The sequence below is a fragment of the Crassostrea angulata genome, unplaced genomic scaffold (assembly GCF_025612915.1).
Source record: "Crassostrea angulata isolate pt1a10 unplaced genomic scaffold, ASM2561291v2 HiC_scaffold_295, whole genome shotgun sequence".
Lineage (NCBI taxonomy): Eukaryota > Metazoa > Mollusca > Bivalvia > Ostreida > Ostreidae > Magallana > Magallana angulata.
The window spans coordinates 83,476-105,214 of NW_026441848.1; the positions used below are offsets into that span (position 1 = coordinate 83,476).

General features: G+C 32.6%; 1 long non-coding RNA gene across 1 annotated transcript; it reads right to left on the reverse strand.

The window, feature by feature from the left end:
- Positions 1–16,741: 16,741 nt before the first annotated feature.
- Positions 16,742–21,187, reverse strand: LOC128170063 (uncharacterized). The gene is made up of 2 exons (XR_008241654.1): positions 20,948–21,187; positions 16,742–17,034 (listed from the first exon to the last, which is right to left on the reverse strand). It is a non-coding gene; the product is annotated as an uncharacterized LOC128170063 (long non-coding RNA).
- Positions 21,188–21,739: the final 552 nt, after the last annotated feature.

Below are 21,739 nucleotides of genomic sequence, written 5' to 3' on the forward strand. Positions count from 1 at the left end.
CACTCTAAGAGATCCGATGATAGAAAGGGTCTTCTTGCTTCGCGAGCTGGGTTTTTCTAAAAATAGATTTTATGCTTAATATGGAACAAGGTTTTCCCCCTGTAAGTTGTTGAATTCATGAGCGGCGATTGAACAAAAACTACTTTGATTTGTTTTATTTTGTAAACATCAAGAAAAACTTTTCAAAAGCATTTCAAATTGACAATCAAACAAAAGAGGTTAATGCATGCACTATTTTCATTAGCGCATGAATAATGTAGTGCAAAATATTCGCAGAAACAGCTATGATAACAAGGACTTGCTCGCTTTGCGAGCCGACTCAAAAATGGTATCATAATTTCAATCACCGCCGGAATCAACGTACTAGCTCATCAGGCATGCGCGAAAATAATATTTGGTAGACCGATCCTGATTTTACTAGCCTCGGTCATCGGGCTACCGCTTAATTTCGAAGACTCCCGGGGTCATGATTTTCACAACTTTGTATCTACACCACCTGAGGATGCTTCCACATAAGTTTCAGCTTTCCTGGCTGATTAGTTTCTGAGAAAAAGATTTTTAAAGACTTTCTCTATATATTCCTATGTAAAAATCCATTCCCCCATTGTGGCCCCACCATACCACCTGGGACTATGATTTGAACAAACTTGAATGTACACTACCTGAGAATGCTTCCACTTTAATTTGAGCTTTTCTGGCCTAATAGTTTTTGAGAAGAAGATTTTAAAAGATTTTCTCTATATATTCCTATGTAAAACTTGATCCCCCTCTTGTGGCCCCTCCCTACCCCCGGGGACCATGATTTGAACAAACTTGAATCTACACTACCTGAGGATGCCTCCACACAAGTTTAAGCATTTCAGCCGAATAGTTTTTGAGAAGAAGGTTTCTGAAAAATACCAACAAATTTTCAACAATTCTCAATTATCTCCCCTTTAAAGAGGGTGTGGCCCTTCATTTGAACAAAATTGAATCCCCTTCACCTAGTGGTGCTTAGTGCCAAATTTGGTTGAAATCTGCCCAGTGCTTCTTGGGAAGAAGATGAAAATATGAAAAGTTTACAACAACGACAAATTGTGATCAGAAAAGCTCACTTGAGCCTTTGGTTCAGGTGAGCTAAAAATAAAATAAAGGAAACATAATTACATAGTTTTATTGAAAAACAAATTTTCACAGCTAACAATTGTAAATTACTTTAAACAGCCATAATTTTGTTTGTTATAATTTCTTATCAAACACAAACTACATCAAGGCATGATGCTTTCTTAAAGTTCCATTACAGTAACTGTTCATGAATTATCCGATTTAATTTGAATTACTGGTAAATAGTCTGTAGAACACATTAAGGAATATGCATGTGGGTAGAGGTGACAGGTTAACCTCAAGAGCTGAAAAGAATCAACAGGTAAAAACCATGTGGCCACCAATATCTGAAATTAAAAAAAATCAATAGGCTGTGTTAATACATGTACCGGTACTAATAATAGCTGTGGTTACATTAACATATCCATAGTATTTGAAAAAAAATTACACTGAACATGCATGCAGTGTAATTAGTATGACATATCCCGATTCATGACATTAGATGGCACAGGACAGTTTTTTTTTTATACATTTCATTGTAGCCTGGGGACGTGTGTCTTCGGAACCCTGTAACTAGAATTTCCTCAGTTCCCATTCAGCACAAATACGTTTAATTCCCTCTTTATAAGGCCAATCAACAATTTCTGAAGAAAATTACTAGTCAAAACCTGTAAAATTTTCTACATACTGGTTTTTATGAGATATTGACCCTTCCATATTTTGCTACTTTTTCAGCTTTTTAGACCTCCCCCAGCCAATTCCCTGCAAAGGGTTGACCTTCCGTACAATGTGCATGTTGCACCATCACATGTCAGAAACTTACCGGTGTTTAGTTTATAATGTCCCATCAACCTACTTTTTGTGTTATTTACCTTCCCGTCTGTAACTTGCATTTTCACTGTCTAAAAATCAACACAACAGTCATAGCCACAGATTTCGCATTTTACTTCTGAATCTCATGTACCTAACATATGGGGCCTACATATTGAATATCAATTTCAACAAGAGACATCCCTCTAACTAATGATAATCATTAAAAATCATTTCATGAATTTTAGAAACACTCATGAGCCTTCAAGTACAGCAACTCTCAATTTTACAAAAATATTGACGGGTACTTTATCCGAAACTGTCCCTTGCTACCTTTAACTTACACTAACATTCTCTGAAAAGTCATCTTGTCTTAAACTTACAAAGCTTATGCTTTCTGTGAAAAAGTATACCTCATTTTGCCAATTCCATTTAGGATTAAGAAAAATATGGCCATTTAAGTGAACCCAGCATTTCCACTTTCCTCTATTTAACACAGATTGATAGGGCTCTCCATAAATAAAGCATCTGTACCTAATCTTATAGAGGTCAACTGTTGTTCAACCTCCTTAAATAAGAAACCTTATTCAAAACTACATACATATACATGATATTATCATGACAAAAGCATCACATCACTTAGAAATACCCGTACATGTATACCCTCCCCCTATTTTTTGATTTTCCTAAGAAGCATTAGTTTGAACACTTTAACCAAATATTATGAAATTTAAATGCTTATATTCTGATCAATTGAATTTTTAAGCAGCGTGAAATTAAAACCATCCATTCGATTCTTTAGTAAAAATCATGAAATTTTAACACGGTGGAATTAAAACGACTTACAGTATTTCATCCGAACAGCCTCAAAGTATAATTTTCTGCTATACCATTTTTTATTAAATGAATTCTACTTGGGTTTTTTTTTGCAAATAAATTTAGCGAGGATTTTTTTCTCTTTTCTTATTAATGTCAGGTTCTAAAAACATTATTATGTTTAGTATGTATAAAATTCCATAAATTTTTTTACAAAGCTTTGGATTTTAGTTGCACAATGAAAAAATGAGGGATTGCACGATAATACATGCTCATTTTGAAATTTAAAGCATTGTTAATTTCTTTTACTAGATAGAGATATGCACAAAATGATGTTGCTCTGTGATGCTTTGCCAAGATTAAAAGCATGAGAGAGAGAGGGGGAGAGAGAGAGAGAGATCTGAGGCACATGTAGTAAAAATTATTACATACATTAGTCTTACTGTAAAAATTGTTTACAATGTAGATGTGTTCTGCATGTAAAGTTTACCTAAAACGAATCAATAAAATTCAATATATATAATAATAAAAGATAAACTAATCTCAAAGAATTTACAATGGTTCTGTGAAATAATCAAATCTTGAGAAAAATGTTTTATAGATATCAGGGAACATAAATCTAAAATCTGAACTTAAAGTTCTTTTCATCTTGCACTCTGTTTTACATGCTCTTTCACAGGCGATAATCATATATAACGGCGAGCCAAACAAAAGTTCTAATTTTAATTAGACTGAACAGGCACGTAGCATCGTTTTTGAAAGTGGGGGGCCAGACTCATCCAAAAAATCTTGACAAGCAAAAAAAAAAAAAAAAAAAAAGCACTTTCCCAAAATCCAAAATCTTCAAAATCCTAATCTGTGTGGGGTGGGGGTGGGCTGGCGTAATATATAACTTCAATTTCAATCCTATTTTGGGGGGCCAACTCCATGGTAATTCAATTTCTCATATGTAAATTATAAAAAATTCGTTGCTGCGAGAAAAAGTGGGGGGGGGGGAGCCCCCCCCCCCCGGCTCCCCCTGATGCTACGTGCCTGCTGAATATTTACCATGTCAAATATATTTATTTAATTAAGCACAAGCCTGTCTGAGTTCTTTAATTCATTAATTAAGTGGAGGTGATATGGTAAAGATCTGCTATATTCAAATATTTAGGGTAAAGTTATCATCATGCAAACATGCACTCTAATTACAACATTCTACTCGTGTGTGCCTTTGGACCCCTAGCCCTTTTAATTGCACAGTTTTACAGTGTGTGGCGTGTTGTTCAATACAAAATAAGACATTTTATAATAATAAATAGAAATTCAAAAGAGCAGTGTGCAAAACATACACGTGAGAATACATTGGACAGATAATATCCCGAGATTTCTCTGACTCAAATGCCCGCTTTTTTATTGTTACGAACGTCAAAAGCGGAGGTTAGAGTTAGAGGAATGTCGGAATAGATTGAAAAGTGCACAAACACCTTGAAAAGAAAAAGTCAATACGATATATCCTGTATTGAAACATACCTTTATAATCTGTCATACGTTAGTTGAGCTGAAATTTCCACTATCACCGTCTTGCAGGCCATTCTTCTAACACACCGCTATCAGCTGTTGTTCGCAGTCAAAACACGGCGAGTTGACATGATGAATCGTACGATAATTATTTCGATTAAAACTATTAAGACTAATAAAAACTAACAACGTAATTATCGACCGAATTAACGAAATTGTTTCAATAAACACTCTGATTAACTATATAAAAAAGGAGTTCGGTTTTATGACCTGTACGAAATCTTTTCAGCAGGAGTTACTTTCAGTGTGAATTTTGCACTATTTTTTAAACCAATAACGAGGAATCAACATTTCCGGAAAAATCAATATTTAAACCGCGATATCTCTGCAATGCAGTATCTGATTTTAAAACGAATTTAAGTTTTGTATTTAGCATTGCAAACTCTACAGTATGCATCTAATTTGATGTTTTTTTATAAAGTTCTATTATCAGTACGAATTGTTACAGTAGAAGTTACTTTCAGTGTGAATTTTGCACTATTTTTGAAACCAAGAACGCGGCATCAAAATTTCCGGAACAATCAGTTTTTAAACCCCGATATCTCTTTAATGCATCCTCCAAATTTCAAACGCTTTTCAGCTTTAGATTCAGCATAAAAAGCTCTACAAATTACGTTTACGTTTTTTGTTTGATCAAAAAATTCAATTTTTCGAAAAATTTGATTCGCTTCCGGTTTCGACCGGAAGTGACGAATATTTATTATATAGCCTCATTACAGAGGTAAATCGACCAAATCATAACCATTGAAAATTTCAAGCCTCTATCTTGAAGCGTTTTTGAGAAAAGTCCCGGACAAAATGACTTTTTAAAAATTTTAAAAATGACGTTACGTCAAAACGGAAGTGACGTTGTCTTTAAAATTTTAACATCTTTGAGGGACGATATCTTGCTAAAATCTTTGGAAATTTCATTGAAATCGGTTAAAAACTTTTTGAGTTATGAAGCAAAAAAGGAGTCAGAAAAAAAAGAAAAAGTATAATAATAATAAAAAGAAACCGAATAAAAACAAAAGGGTCTTCCGTTCCGGATACGGAAGACCCTAATAACTAGAGCAAAGCTCGTTGCAAAGCAACGAGTGGGTCTTCCGTTAATGTCGGAAGTAAAGCTGGAAGTTCCTTTAAGAAGCAGAGCTCTTGAACTGATAACAAGAGTAACTAAAATAAAAAGATATAAAAATCGAATTATTCCTGGTACGACTTAACAAAATCCGAATGATTTTAAGTACGACCTAACAAAAACCTTCCTGATCTCAAGAACGACTTAACAAAAAAAATTCGAAAGTGTTCCAGTACGACATAACAATTATTTTTGGTACGAGTTAATTTTACTTTGAACATTACGCTATTTTTTAAACCAAGGACGCGGAAACAAAATTTCCGGAAAAATCAATTTTTAAACCCAGATATCTCTTTAATGCATTGTCCGATTTTAAAACGGATTTCAGTGTTAGATTCAGCTTGATAAGCTCTATACAACACATATACATTTTTGATTTGATCAGAAAACTCATTTTTTCGAAAAATTTGTTTTACTTCCGGTTTCGACCGGAAGTGACAGGTTTTTATTTCCAGCCTTATTACAGAGGTAAATCGACCAAATCATAACCATTCAAAATTTCAAGCCTCTATCTTAAAGCGTTTTTGAGAAAAGTCCGGGACAAAATGACTTTTTGAAATTTTTAAAAATGACGTCACGTCAAAACAGAGGTGACGTTCTCTTTAAAACTTTAACATTTTTGAGGGACACCAACTTGCAAAAATCTCTGAAAATTTCATCAAAATCGGTTTAAAACCTTTTGAGTTATGAAGCAAAAAAGGAGTCAGAAGAAAAGAAAAAGAACTAGAGCAAAGCTCGTTGCAAAGCAACGAGTGGGTCTTCCGTTAATGTCGGAAGTAAAGCTGGAAGTTCCTGTAAGAAGCAGAGCTCTTAAACCAATAACATGAGTAACTAAAATAGAAAATAAAAAAATCGAAATATTCCTGGTACGACTTAACAAAATACGAATGATTTTAAGTACGACTTAACAAAAAAATCCGAATGTGTTCAAGTACGACTTAACAATTATTTTTGGTACGAGTTAATTTTACTTTGAACATTAAGCTATTTTTTAAACCAAGGAAGCGGAATCAAAATTTCCGGAAAAATCAATTTTTAAACCCCGATATCTCTGTAATGCATCGTCCGATTTAAAAACGGCTTTCAGTGTTAGATTCAGCTTAATAAGCTCTACAAAACACATATACATTTTTGATTTGATCAGAAAATTCATTTTTTCGAAAAATTTGTTTTACTTCCGGTTTCGACCGGAAGTGACAGGTTTTTATTTCCAGCCTTATTACAGATGTAAATCGACCAAATCATAACCATTGAAAATTTCAAGCCTCTATCTTAAAGCGTTTTTGAGAAAAGTCCGGGACAAAATGACTTTTTGAAATGTTTAAAAATGACGTCACGTCAAAACAGAGGTGACGTTCTCTTTAAAACTTTAACATTTTTGAGGGACACCAATTTGCAAAAATCTCTGAAAATTTCATCAAAATCTTTTAAAAACCTTTTGAGTTATGAAGCAAAAAAGGAGTCAGAAGAAAAGAAAAAGAATAATAACTAGAGCAAAGCTCGTTGCAAAGCAACGAGTGGGTCTTCCGTTAATGTCGGAAGTAAAGCTTGAAGTTTCTGTAAGAAGCAGAGCTCTTAAACCATTAACAAGAGTAACTAAAATAAAAAGATGAAAAAATCGAATTATTCCTGGTACGACTTAACAAAATCCGAATGATTTTAAGTACGACTTAACAAACACCTTTCCGATTTCAAGAACGACTTAACAAAAAAAAATCCGAATTGTTCAAGTACGACTTAACAATTATTTTTGGTACGAGTTAATTTTACTTTTAACATTTCGCTATTTTTTAAACCAAGGACGCGGAATCAAAATTTCCGGAAACATCAATTTTTAAACCCCGATATCTCTGTAATGCATCGTCCGATTTTAAAACGGCTTTCAGTGTTAGATTCAGCTTGATAAGCTCTATAAAACACATATTCATTTTTGATTTGATCAGAAAATTCATTTTTTCGAAAAATTTGTTTCACTTCCGGGTTCGACCGGAAGTGACAGATTTTCATTTCGAGCCTTATTACAGAGGTAAATCGATCAAATCATAACCATTGAAAATTTCAATCCTCTATCATAAAGCGTTTTTGAGAAAAGTCCGGGACAAAATGACTTTTTGAAATTTTTAAAAATGACGTCACGTCAAAACGGGGGTGACGTTCTCTTTAAAACTTTTACATTTTTTAAGGGACGCCAACTTGCAACAATCTCTGAAAATTTCATCAAAATCGGTTAAAAATCTTTTGAGTTATGAGGCAAAAAAGGAGTCAGAAGAAAAGAAAAAGAATAATAATAACTAGAGCAAAGCTCGTTGCAAAGCAACGAGTGGGTCTTCCGTTAATGTCGGAAGTAAAGCTGGAAGTTCCTTTAAGATGCACAGTTAAGACCTTTCTGATTTCAAGAACGACTTAACAAAAAAAATCCGAATGTGTCCAAGTACGACTTAACAATTATTTTTGGTACGAGTTAATATTACTTTGAACATTACGCTATTTTTTAAACCAAGGACGCGGAATCAAAATTTCCGGAAAAATCAATTTTTAAACCCCGATATCTCTGTAATGCATCGTCCGATTTTAAAACGGCTTTCAGTGTTAGATTCAGCTAAATAAGCTCTACAAAACACATATACATTTTTGATTTAATCAGAAAATTCATTTTTTCGAAAAATTTGTTTTACTTCCGGTTTCGACCGGAAGTGATATATTTTCATTTCCAGCCTTATTACAGAGGTAAATCGATCAAATCATAACCATTCAAAATTTCAAGCCTCTATCTTAAAGCGTTTTTGAGAAAAGTCCGGGACAAAATGACTTTTTGAAATTTTTAAAAATGACGTCACGTCAAAACGGAGGTGACGTTCTCTTTAAAACTTTTACATTTTTGAGGGATGCCAACTTGCAAAAATTTCTGAAAATTTCATCAAAATCGGTTAAAAATCTTTTGAGTTATGAGGCAAAAAAGGAGTCAGAAGAAAAGAAAATGAATAATAATAATAACTAGAGCAAAGCTCGTTGCAAAGCAACGAGTGGGTCTTCCGTTAATGTCGGAAGTAAAGCTGGAAGTTCATGTAAGAAGCAGAGCTCTTAAACCAATAACAAGAGTAACTAAAATAAAAAGATGAAAAAAATCGAATTATTCCTGGTACGACTTAACAAAATCCGAATGATTTTAAGTACGACATAACAAAAACCTTACTAATTTCAAGTACGACTTAACAAGTTTTTTTTGTACAAGTTAATTTTACTTTGAACATTACGCTATTTTTTAAATCAAGGACGCGGAATCAAAATTTCTGGAAATATCAATTTTTAAACCCCAATATCTCTAATGCATCGTCCGATTTTAAAACGGCTTTCAGTGTTAGATTAAGCTGAATAAGCTCTACAAAACAGATATTCATTTTTGACTTGATCAAAAAATTCAACTTTTCGAAAAATTTGATTCACTTCCGGTTTTGACCGGAAGTGACAGATTTTCATTTTGAGCCTTATTACAGAGATAAAACGACAAAATCATAACCATTGAAAATTTCAAGCCTCTATCTTAAAGCGTTTTTAGAAACGCTGCGGACAAAATGACTTTCTAAAATTGTTTGTTTAAATGACGTAACGTAAAAACGGAAAGGTCGTTTTCAAAGAAACTTTAGGATCTTAGAGGCATAATAGTTGCACATAATCTCTCAAAGTTTCATCTCAATCGGTTATAAACTTTTTGAGTTATAAAGCCGAAAAGGAGTCAGATACAAAAGATGTCACCTTTGACCTTCCAAACTGTGCTTGTTGCACCATCAAATGTCAGAAACTTAGCAATGTAAAGTTTATTATATTTCTGTGAATATTTCCTATGTAAAATTACAATGAATAAACATGCTATTCCATCTAACTGTGAAATAGTTTCTATGCTATCTGTCCATAGTGAATAGTCAACGAAAGTATTCACCAGCAGCATACAATTTCCCTTTTTTAAACTCGGAACACCTCTGGTATAATCCGATCACAGCATTAAATTCAAAGTCCGATAATTCTAACTTGTTTATCATCAAGAAATTCTGCATCGCCAACAAATAAAGTTTTCTTCAGGATAATAATTAAGATATCTATAGCTATTTACTGACAGAAAGACAGACTAAGACTGTTGTGTTGTGTGAGGATGACAGACAGTTTATTGTCCCCCTCAACAGCAACTATTTCACTTGGCTTCGCCCCATGAAATAGTGGCTGTCTTGGAGGACAATAAACTTGCTATCATCCTCATACCCAGTGAATAGGTATATAATGTCCCATCCACATAAATTTCGAGTTATATAACCTCCCATTTGTAACCTGCAATTTCACAGTGTAAAGTCAACACAACAGTCTTAGCCGCAAGTTTCACCATTCAATTCGCATGTACGTATTAAACATTAGGGGTTTTCATATTGCATACCAATTCCAACAAGGGAGATCCCTCTAATGATGATCATTAAAATTCATTTTATGAATCTTAGCAACACTCATAAGCCTTCAATTGTGCAGCATCTCTTAAGGTGGCTCAAAACACCTTGAAATATTTTCTCAAATCAGCAGAAAATTACTTGATTATGATAGATATCATAATTGATAAGAAGTGTTTAAGTCAAATAGGCAAAAAATATGCAAATTTGGATGAACAATTACATTTTCAAAAATTTAATTCAATAAACAGTAACAAAAGCTCCAGGCGGACTAAAACTCAAACGCTTTAGAAACCCAATACTTTAACCATTAAGCTATGACGGTATATAACCCAATCAAACGATATTAAGAGTTCAACAAAACATTTAAATCGCCATCTTGTGAAGTAGTGTCTTAAAAAGTATAAGTCTAGGTGTAGTGTTGTACCTTAATTTTACAAAAATATTAACGGGTACTTTATCCGAATGGTCCCTTGCTACCTTTAACTTAGTACATTTTATGAACAGATGTCTTTGTCTTAGAATAAGAAAGCTAATGCAATTCTGAGAAAAAAGTATACCACATATTGACAATTCCATTGAGGTTTAATAAACATATGGCCATTTAAGTGAACCCACCATTTCCAATTTCTTTTACTCAACACAGATTTACAGGGTTCTCCTTAGTAAAACATCTTTACCTGACCTTTTAGAGGTCAATTGTTGTTCAACCACCTTTAATAAGAAACCTTATTCAATACAACATACATCTACATGATATAATATTGATAAAAGCATCACATAACTTAGAAATGCCCTTACATGTATACCCACCCCCTATCTTTTGATTTTCATAAAAAGTCATGGTTTGAAATCTTTTACCTAATTTTCTGAAACTTGTGGCAATTTCTATGAGTCATTTCTCACACATATTTGAAAACAATCATCAATGATACTAAAATTTGATCTTTTTATGTTTCTTGAATGATTTGTAGCATTTTAATAATTAAATAGACAAGTATTCCTGCATGTGATTTCTTTTTTCCATGAAAAAAAGTAAGTTAACAATCATATTTATTAAATATCTAATCTATTCTGGTTTCTAGTCTCTTTTTAACCATGATAAAACAGTAAGATCAACAAGTTCAACATCTGCCTTATATAAAATTAAATTCAAACACACCCGGGTAGCTGGAGGCGGCGGAGAATTCCATTAAAAATGTTCAAATTTGACATGTTTTTTTCTACTTTTTTTATGCATATATACCTTAAAGGGATGAAAATAGATTGTTTCTTGCTCATTTCAAAAGTAATTATCATTGCTGGTGTTATTCAAAAGTCAAATGTACATTTACATATCCTACATGTAATCTTATGGAGAAAATTGGAAAGAGTTTGGGTGATTTTTCAACTATGTAAACACATCTAAATATCTTTATAAAATAAAAAATGAAGGAAACATAATTGCATACTTTTATTGAAAAACAAATTTTCACAACAATTATATTTCTTTAAGGTAACTCCGTACCTATAAAATCATGGGTTCAAAGTTTAAAACATAACTTTTTTTTAACTGATTGGACTTGAACTTCATCAAAAAATAAATAAAATATATATGTATCCATACTATTTAAGATGTAAGGTAATAAAAACCAAAGGCTGAAATTATCATCTGAAAATCACACTTTTTTTTGTTTAAAAATTAAATTATGTGGATGGATACTTGTTTGTCTATTTAAATTTTATTGCTTACTATGCCCGAAAACTAAAATTGATTAACAAAAGAGAAAAAATTGTTTACATTAGAAAAATTATAGCATTTTGATATATCACTTAGAGAAAAGTAGAAAAGAGTTATTTCCCTTTGTCATTATTGAATTATGTCGAATATAAGAATGAAAAACACTTATTAAATATCTCCAAGTAAACAATGATTTGAGTTTTTGATGTGAACCTATGATAACATAGAAATTACAAATCTACTTGCAAGAAATTTAATGAATTCATGGTTTATGTAAAATGTATGACGTCACAGGAGGGTGGATTTACTTTAAACAGCCTTAATTTTGTTTTTCATAATTTCTTATCAAACATGAACAAACCACAATAGGACATGATGCTTTCTTAAAGTTCCATTATTGTTCATGCATTATCCGATTTATTTTGAATTACCGGTAGATAGTCTGTAGAACACAAGGAATATGCATGTGGGTAGAGGTGACAGGTTAACCTCAAGAGCTGAAACCACAAGAATCAACAGGTAAAAGCCATGTGGTAACAAGAGTCTGCTTTAAGCTGAAATAAAAAAAGAATAAATTAGCTGTGTTAACATACATGTACTTGTAATAGCTGTGTTTACATTAACATATACATAATATTTTTGGAAAAAATACACTGACCATGCAGTGTTATAAGTATGACATATCCAAATATATGACATTAACATTTAGCCAGTACAAAAACAAAAATGTGCATATCAAGTCATAATATCATAACATTAAAATAATTTCTTGGGTATAGACATATCAGATTGAGAGAGAGCGAGAGCAGGAGTGAGCGAGAGAGTTTTTTTTACTTGAAAAGCGACAGCAATATTTCAATTCATAAACTACAAAGGAATATTACCAATCCAAACAGTGTCAAAGTATAAGCTTCTGCTACGTGTATACCATGTTTTGTCAATTCTACTGGGGTTTATTGCGAATAAATTTAGCGAGGGTTTTTTTTTCTTACGAATTACATGTTTTAAAAACAATACTATGTATAATGCGCATAAAAATGAGGGATTAATAATACATGCTCATTTTAAAATTCAATGCACTTTGGATTTCTTTTACAAGATCGAGATATTTTTGTCATAAAATTAAGATGCCCTCTGACAGTTTCATGAGTCTTTGCCAAGATTAAAAGAGAGAGAGAGAGAGAGAGAGAGAGAGAGAGAGAGAGAGAGAGAGAGAGAGAGAGAGAGACAGAGAGAGATCTGAGGCACATGCAGTAAAAATTATTTACATACTATGTAGATGTGATATGCATGTAAAGCTTACCTAAAATGAATCAATATGTATAAAAGATAATCTAATCTCTCTAATTACAATGATTCTGTGAAATACTTATATCTTGAGAAGACTGTTTAATAGATATCATGGAACATTGACCTAAATTCTGAGCTTGATATAATATGAAATTTGAGACTTTTCATCTCGCACTCTGTTTTACATGCCTGTTACACAAGCAATAACCATATAGAGAGCGAGACAAAAGGTCTAATTTTAATTAGATTGAATATTTACTTTGTCAAATATATTTATTTAATTAAACACAAGCCTGAGTTTTTTAATTTATAAATTCAGTGAAGGCGATATTGTAAAGATCTGCTATATTTAAATATTTGGGTAAAGTTATCATCATGCATACATGCACTCTAATTACAACATTCTATTCTTGTGTACCTTAGGACTCCCACCGCTTTTAGTTTTAAATTCTTCATGCAATTTACTACTGATATCCTTTCTTCACTTGCCTCGGATAGTCTTTTAAACACCATCACCAGTCCCGTAAATTCATGTGGTCCACTTTGTTTACATGTAAAAATGGCGACTCTCGATCTCGATGTAAATTCAACATACTTGATTTTCCGAGGTCGGTAGCGTGTTTCGGAGAAAGTCTGAGGCAAATAAAGAGGCGATATCAGTAGTAAATTGCATGAAGAATTTAATGGTACTAATTGTTTTCACAGAATTTGCGTATAAATAAGGTAAATCAGTCCAAAACTAGCGCACGTTTTTCTGCGCAATAAATATACATGTACAATTTTTTCAATGGGTGGCCCTGTAGCTCTCCGGTCTGTCATTATTTTTTCCCGGAGAGCTACAGTTCTGCAGCTACCGTGAAAATACACTGGACAGATAATATTCCGAGATTCCGCTGACTCTAACGCCCGCTTTTATATTGTGACGTACTTCAAAAGCGGAGGTTAGAGTCAGAGGAATCTCGGATTAGATTGAAAAGACTAAGTGCAAATACTCTGAAAAGAAAAAGTAAATACGACATATCCTGTATTGAAACATACCTTTATAATCTGTCATACGTTAGTTGAGCTGAAATTTCCACTATCGACGTCTTGCAGGCCTTGCTTTTTTTTAAAATGTAGACACACCGCTATCAGCTGTTTGTTCGCAGTCAAAACATGGCGAGTTGAAATGGGGAATCGTACGATGGTTATTTCGATTAAAACTAATAAGACTAATAAAAACTAACAACGTAATTATCGATCGAAATAACTAAATTGTATCGATAAACACTTTAATTAACTATTAAAAAACAGAGTCCGGTTTTATGACCTGCACGAATTGTTTTCAGCAGGAGTTACTTTCAGTGTGAATTTTACACTATTTTTTAAACCAAGAACACGGAATCAAAATTTCCGGAAAAATCAATATTTAAACCCCGATATCTCTGCAATGCATCATCCGATTTGAAAAAGAATTTCAGTTTTGTATTAAGCTTTGCAAACTCTACAATATGCATATAATTTTGTGTTTTATATATAGTTTAATTATCAGTACGAATTGTTTTCAGTAGAAATTACTTTCAGTGTGAAATATGCACTATTTTTAAAACCAAAAACACGGAATCAAAATTTCCGGAAAGATCAATTTTTAAACCCCGATATCTCTGAAATACATCATCCGATTTGAAAACGAATTTTAGTTTTGCATTTAGCTTTGCAAACTCTACAACATGCATATAATTTTATTATTCGCTCAAAAAAATGAAAATTCCGAAAAATTAGAATCACTTCCGGTTTAGACCGGAAGTTACAAAATATTTTTTTTTGTAAATTTGCCATAGGTAAATCCGCAGATTTACAATCACAGAGAATTTCAAGTCTTTATAAACAACCGTTTACGAGAAAAGTCCTGGACAAAATCACTTTTTGAAATTTTTAAAAATGACGTAACTAGAAAACGGAAGTGACTTAATGACTGAAAGTTAAAAATCTTCAAGGGACAACTATTTAACATAATCTCTAAAAATTTCTTGCAAATCGGTTGAATAGTTTTTGAGATATAAAGCAAAAAAGAAGTCAGAAGGAAAAACAAGAAGAATAATAATAATAAAAAAAAACAATAGAATAACAAGAGGGTCTTCCGTTGAAAACGGAAGACCCTAATAAAAAGAAACCGAAGAATAACAAGAGGGTCTTCCGTTGGAAACGGAAGACCCTAATAATAATAAAAAGAAACCGAAGAATAACAAGAGGGTCTTCCGTTGAAAACGGAAGACCCTAATAATAATAATCAAAAGAAACCGAAGAATAACAAGAGGGTCTTCCGTTGGAAACGGAAGACCCTAATAATAATAATAACTAGAGCAAAGCTCGTTGCAAAGCAACGAGTGGGTCTTCCGTTAATGTCAAGAGTAAAGCTTGATGTTCCTGCAAGAAGCAGAGTGTTTAAATCAATAACAAGACCAACTTTAACTAAAGGATAAAAAAATACGAATGATACTATGTACGAATTAACAAAAACCTTAACGATTCTAAGAACGACTTAACAAAAAATAATTCCGAAGGTGTCAAATTACTTAACAAAAATTGAATTATTTTTGGTACGAGTTTGAACTTTACGCTTTTTTTGAAACCAAAAACGCAGAATCAAAATTTCCGAAAAATCAATGTTTAAACCCCGATATCTGTTATGCATCGTCCGATTTTAAAACGGATTTTTGTTTTGTACTCATCATGAAATATACCGTAGGTTACATATGTTATATTTTAAATATTGAAAAACAATGAAAAACTAAAACAAGAGGCAAATGGGCCACATCGCTCACTTGAGGAACAATAGGTATGATAAAATCAGCTTAATGGAGTCACAATGCAAACTATCTGGACAATGTACAATAATACATGTAGATCCTGTATAAATAAAATCCATTTCCCCCCCTAAATATTCTTATGTTTATAATCATTAGTTCCTTTTCTAAAAGGATGATTTTATATTCATTTTATAGTCATATCATGTTGAGTATTGCAGTTCTCAAAAAGATTCTTAACAAAAGTTTATATATGGGATATAAACCTACATCAAACTCTGAACCTTCTTGTGAGGCCAAAAAACTGTCCTAGGGCCAAAGTCTTAACAATTATAAAGAATCATCTGTCTGATTAGTTTCTGAGAAGAAGATTTTAAAATATTTACTCTATATATTCCTATGTTAAACTTTGACCCTCCCCCCCACCCATTGTGGCCCAAACCTACCCCCGGGGTCATGATTTTCACAACTTTGTATCTACACTACCTGAGGATGCTTCCACATAAGTTTCAGCTTTCCTGGCTGATTAGTTTCTGAAAAAAAGATTTTTAAATATTTTCTCTATATATTCCTATGTAAAAATCCATTCCCCCATTGTGGCCCCACCATACCACCTGGGACTATGATTTGAACAAACTTGAATCTACACTACCTGAGGATGCTTCCACTTTAATTTGAGCTTTTCTGGCCTAATAGTTTTTGAGAAGAAGAATTTCAAAGATTTTCTCTATATATTCCTATGTAAAACTTGATCCCCCTCTTGTGGCCCCTCCCTACCCCCGGGGACAATGATTTGAACAAACTTGAATCTACACCACATGAGGATGCATCCACACAAGTTTAAGCTTTTCAGGCCGAATAGTTTTTGAGAAGGAGATTTTTGAAAAATACCAACAAATTTTCAATAATTCTCAATTATCTCCCCTTTAAAGAGGTGTGGCCCTTCATTTGAACAAACTTAAATCCCCTTCACCTAGTGGTGTTTAGTGCCAAATTTGGTTGAAATCTGCCCAGTGCTTCTTGAGAAGAAGATGAAAATATGAAAAGTTTACAACAACAACAAATTGTGATCAGAAAAGCTCACTTGAGCCTTTGGCTCAGGTGAGCTTAAAACAAAATAAATGAAACATAATTGCATACTTTTATTGAAAAACAAATTTTCACAGCTAACAATTGTAAATTACTTTAAACAGCCATAATTTTGTTTGTTATAATTTCTTATCAAACACAAACCACAACAAGGCATGATGCTTTCTTAAAGTTCCATTACAGTAGCTGTTCATGAATTATCCTATTTAATTTGAATTACTGGTAAATAGTCTGTAGAACACATTAAAGAATATGCATGTGGGTATAGAAGTGACAGGTTAACCTCAAGAGCTGAAAAGAATCAACAGGTAAAAACCATGTGGCCACCAATATCTGAAATCAAAAAAAATCAATAAGCTGTGTTAATACATGTACCGGTACTAATAATAGCTGTGTTTACATTAACATATGCATAGTATTTCTGAAAAAAAAATACACTGACCATGCAATGTAATTAGTATGACATATCCCGATACGTGACATTAGATGGCACAGGACAGGTTTTTTTAATACATTTCATTGTAGCCTGGGGACGTGTGTCTTCGGAACCCTGTAACTAGAATTTCCTCAGTTCCCATTCAGCACAAATACCTTTAATTCACTCTTTATAAGGCCAATCACCAATTTCTGAAGAAAATTACTAGTCAAAACCTGTAAAATTTTCTACATACTGGTTTTTATGAGATTTTGACCCTTCCATATTTTGCTAATTTTTTATGGTTTTTCAGCTTTTTAGACCTCCTTCAGCCAATTCCCAGCAAAGGGTTGACCTTCCATACCATGTGCATGTTGCACCATCACATGTCAGAAACTTACCGGTGTATAGTTTATAATGCCCCATCCACCTACTTTTCGTGTTATTTACCTTCCCGTCTGTAACTTGCATTTTCACTGTCTAAAGTCAACACAACAGTCATAGCCGCAGGTTTCGCATTTTACTTCTGAATCTCATGTACCTAATATATGGGGCCTACATATTGAATATCAATTTCAACAAGAGACATCCCTCTAACTAATGATAATCATTAAAAATCATTTCATGAATTTTTGCAACACTCATAAGCCTTCAAGTACAGCAACTCTCAATTTTACAAAAATATTGACGGGTACTTTATCCGAAACTGTCCCTTGCTACCTTTAACTTACACTAACATTCTCTGAAAAGTCATCTTGTCTTAAACTTACAAAGGTTATGCCATTTTGAGAAAAAGTATACCTCATTTTGCCAATTCCAGTAAGGATTAAGAAAAATATGGCCATTTAAGTGAAACCAGCATTTCCACTTTCCTCTATTTAACACAGATTCATAGGGCTTTCCATAAATAAAGCATCTTTACCTAATCTTTTAGAGGTCAACTGTTGTTCAACCTCCCTAAATAAGAAACCTTATTCAAAACTACATACATATACATGATATTATCATGACAAAAGCATCACATCAGTTAGAAATACCCTTACATGTATACCCTCCCCCTATTTTTTGATTTTCCTAAGAAGCATTAGTTTGAACACTTTAACCTAATATTATGAAACTTTTGGCAATATTCTTGAGTCATTTCTCACACATATTTGAAAACAACCATCACTGATATTGAAAATTGATCTTTTCTTGATAAATGGATGAAATGTAACATTTTTTTCACAAAAAGACATGGCGCCATACATGTGATTTCTTGTTTTCATGAAACAATAAGCTTATAATCATATTTAGTGAATATCTTATTTATTCTGGTTTCTAGTCTCCTTTTAACTTTGCTAAAAGAGTAAGACCTACAAGTGTGATGTCTGCTCTTAATTAAAATGAAATTAAAACACAACCGGGTAACTGGGGACGGATGAGAATTCCATGATAAATGTTCAAATTTTACATGTTTTCCTACATTTTTGATGCATATATACAATAAAAGGGTAAAAATACCGGTATGTTGTTTCTTGATCATTTCAAGAGTAATTATTATAGCAGATGTTATTTCAAGGTCAAATGTACATTTACATATCTAACATGTAAAGGTAATGGAGACAATTGGAAACAGGGGGTGGCTTTTTGAATTCTGTAAATATAACTAAAGTATCACTTTTGGATAGGAAGGAGCAAAAACTTGAGTTTTTTGACTCAAGTTGATAACTGCATTTGTCTACATGTGAATTATATTTGAATAAAAAATATGCTGTTTTAAAAAAAATTGAGTTATATAAGTCAGGTTGCTTAATGTTATTTCATGAAATGAGACAGCAAAATTGCTTCAAATTTATAATTTAAATAATTCAATTGATCAAAACTCTTTTACAGTATTAATTCTTATCACGGTAATTAACTTAGGCCTATTAATTGTCATCAGAATAGGAAATACCTACTTTCTAAGCCAATTTACTCTAGTGGTGGTCATTCTACACATTGATTTACCGGTACTTCCCTTGTATATTATAGCTAATAAATCATGTAATGACATATATAACCAACAAAATCATCCATTTTCCCAAAATAGACAACTTTTGGTACAAAATCCACTCAAAATTACAGTTAAATGAAAAATCTGAAATACCATGTAGTCTTGAAACTTACACTAACATTCTCTGAAAAGTCATCTTGTCTTAAACTTACAAAGCTTATGCTATTCTGAGAAAAAGTATACCTCATTTTGCCAATTCCATTAAGGATTAAGAAAAATATGGCCATTTAAGTGACACAGATTAATAGGGCTCTCCATAAATAAAGCATCTTTACCTAATCTTTTAGAGGTCAACTGTTGTTCAACCTCCCTAAATAAGAAACCTTATTCAAAACTACATACATATACATGATATTATCATGACAAAAGCATCACATCACTTAGAAATACCCTTACATGTATACCCTCCCCCTATTTTTTCATTTTTCCTACGAAGCATTTCTTAGTTTGAACACTTTAACCAAATATTATGAAATTTAAATGCTTCTATTCTGATCAATTGAATTTTTAAGCAGCGTGAAATTAAAACCATCGCAATTGATACTTTAGTAAAAATCATGAAGTTTTAACACGGTGGAATTAAAACGACTTACAGTATTTCATCCGAACAGCCTCAACGTATAACTTTCTGCTATACCTTTTTTTATTAAATGAATTCTACTGGGGGTTTTTTTCGCAAATAAATTTAGCGAGGATTTTTTTCTCTTTTCTTATTAATGACAGGTTTTAAAAACAATATTATGTTTAGTATGTATAAAATTCCATAAACAATTTTACAAAGCTTTGGATTTTAGTTGCACAATGAAAAAATGAGGGATTGCACGATAATACCTGCTCATTTTGAAATTTAAAGCATTGTTGATTTCTTTTACTAAAGAGATATGCACAGAATGATGTTGCTCTGTGATGCTTTGCCAAGAGTAAAAGCATGAGAGAGAGAGAGAGAGAGAGAGAGAGAGAGAGAGAGAGAGAGGGAGAGATCTGAGGCACATGTAGTAAAAATTATTACATACATTTGTCTTATTGTAAAAATTGTTTACAATGTAGATGTGTTCTGCACGTAAAGTTTACCTAAAATGAATCATTAAAATTCAATATATATAAAAGATAAACTAATCTCAAAGAATTTACAATTGTTCTGTGAAATAATCAAATCTTGAGAAGAATGTTTTATAAATATCAGGGAACATTAACCTAAAATCTGAACTTAAAGTTCTTTTCATCTTGCACTCTGTTTTACATGCTCTTTCGCAAGCGATAATCATATATAACGGCGAGCCAGACAAAAGTTCTAATTTTAATTAGACTGAATATTTACCATGTCAAATATATTTATTTAATTAAGCACAAGCCTGTCCGAGTTCTTTAATTCATTAAGTGGAGGTGATATGATAAAGATCGGCTATATTCAAATATTTAGGGTAAAGTTATCATCATGCAAACATGCACTCTAATTACAACATTCTACTCTTGTGTGCCTTTGGACCCCCACCCCTTTTAATTGCACTGTTTGAAACAGTGTTTTACAGTGTGTGGTGTGTTGTTCAATACAAAATAAGACATACATATACATAATAATAAATAGAAATTCAAAAGAGCAGTGTGCAAAACATACACGTGAAAATACATTGGACAGATAATATCCCGAGATTTCTCTGACTCAAATGCCCGCTTTCATATTGTTACGCACGTCAAAAGCGGAGGTTAGAGTCAGAGGAATGTCGGAATAGATTGAAAAGTGCACAAACACCTTGAAAAGAAAAAGTCAATACGATATATCCTGTATTGAAACATACCTTTATAATCTGTCATACGTTAGTTGAGCTGAAATTTCCACTATCGCTGTCTTGCAGGCCATTCTTCTGACACACCGCTATCAGCTGTTGTTCGCAGTCAAAACACGGCGAGTTGACATGGTGAATCGTACGATAATTATTTCGATTTAAACTATTAAGAGTAATAAAAACTAACAACGTAATTATCGACCGAATTAACGAAATTGTTTCAATAAACACTCTGATTAACTATATAAAAAAGGAGATCGGTTTTATGACCTGTACGAAATCTTTTCAGCAGGAGTTACTTTCAGTGTGAATTTTGCACTATTTTTTAAACCAATAACGAGGAATCAACATTTCCGGAAAAATCAATATTTAAACCGCGATATCTCTACAATGCAGTATCCGATTTTAAAACGAATTTAAGTTTTGTATTTAGCTTTGCAAACTCTACAATATGCATCTAATTTTATGTTTTTTTTAATAAAGTTTTATTATCAGTACGAATTGTTACAGTAGAAGTTACTTTCAGTGTGAATTTTGCACTATTTTTGAAACCAAGAACGCGGCATCAAAATTTCCGGGAAAATCAGTTTTTAAACCCCGATATCTCCTTAATGCATCCTCCAAATTTCAAACGGTTTTCAGCATTAGATTAAGCATAAAAAGTTCTACAAACTACGTATACGTTTTTTGTTTTATCAAAAAAATCAATTTTTCGAAAAATTTGATTCGCTTCCGGTTTCGACCGGAAGTGACGAATATTTATTTTATAGTCTCATTACAGAGGTAAATCGACCAAATCATAAC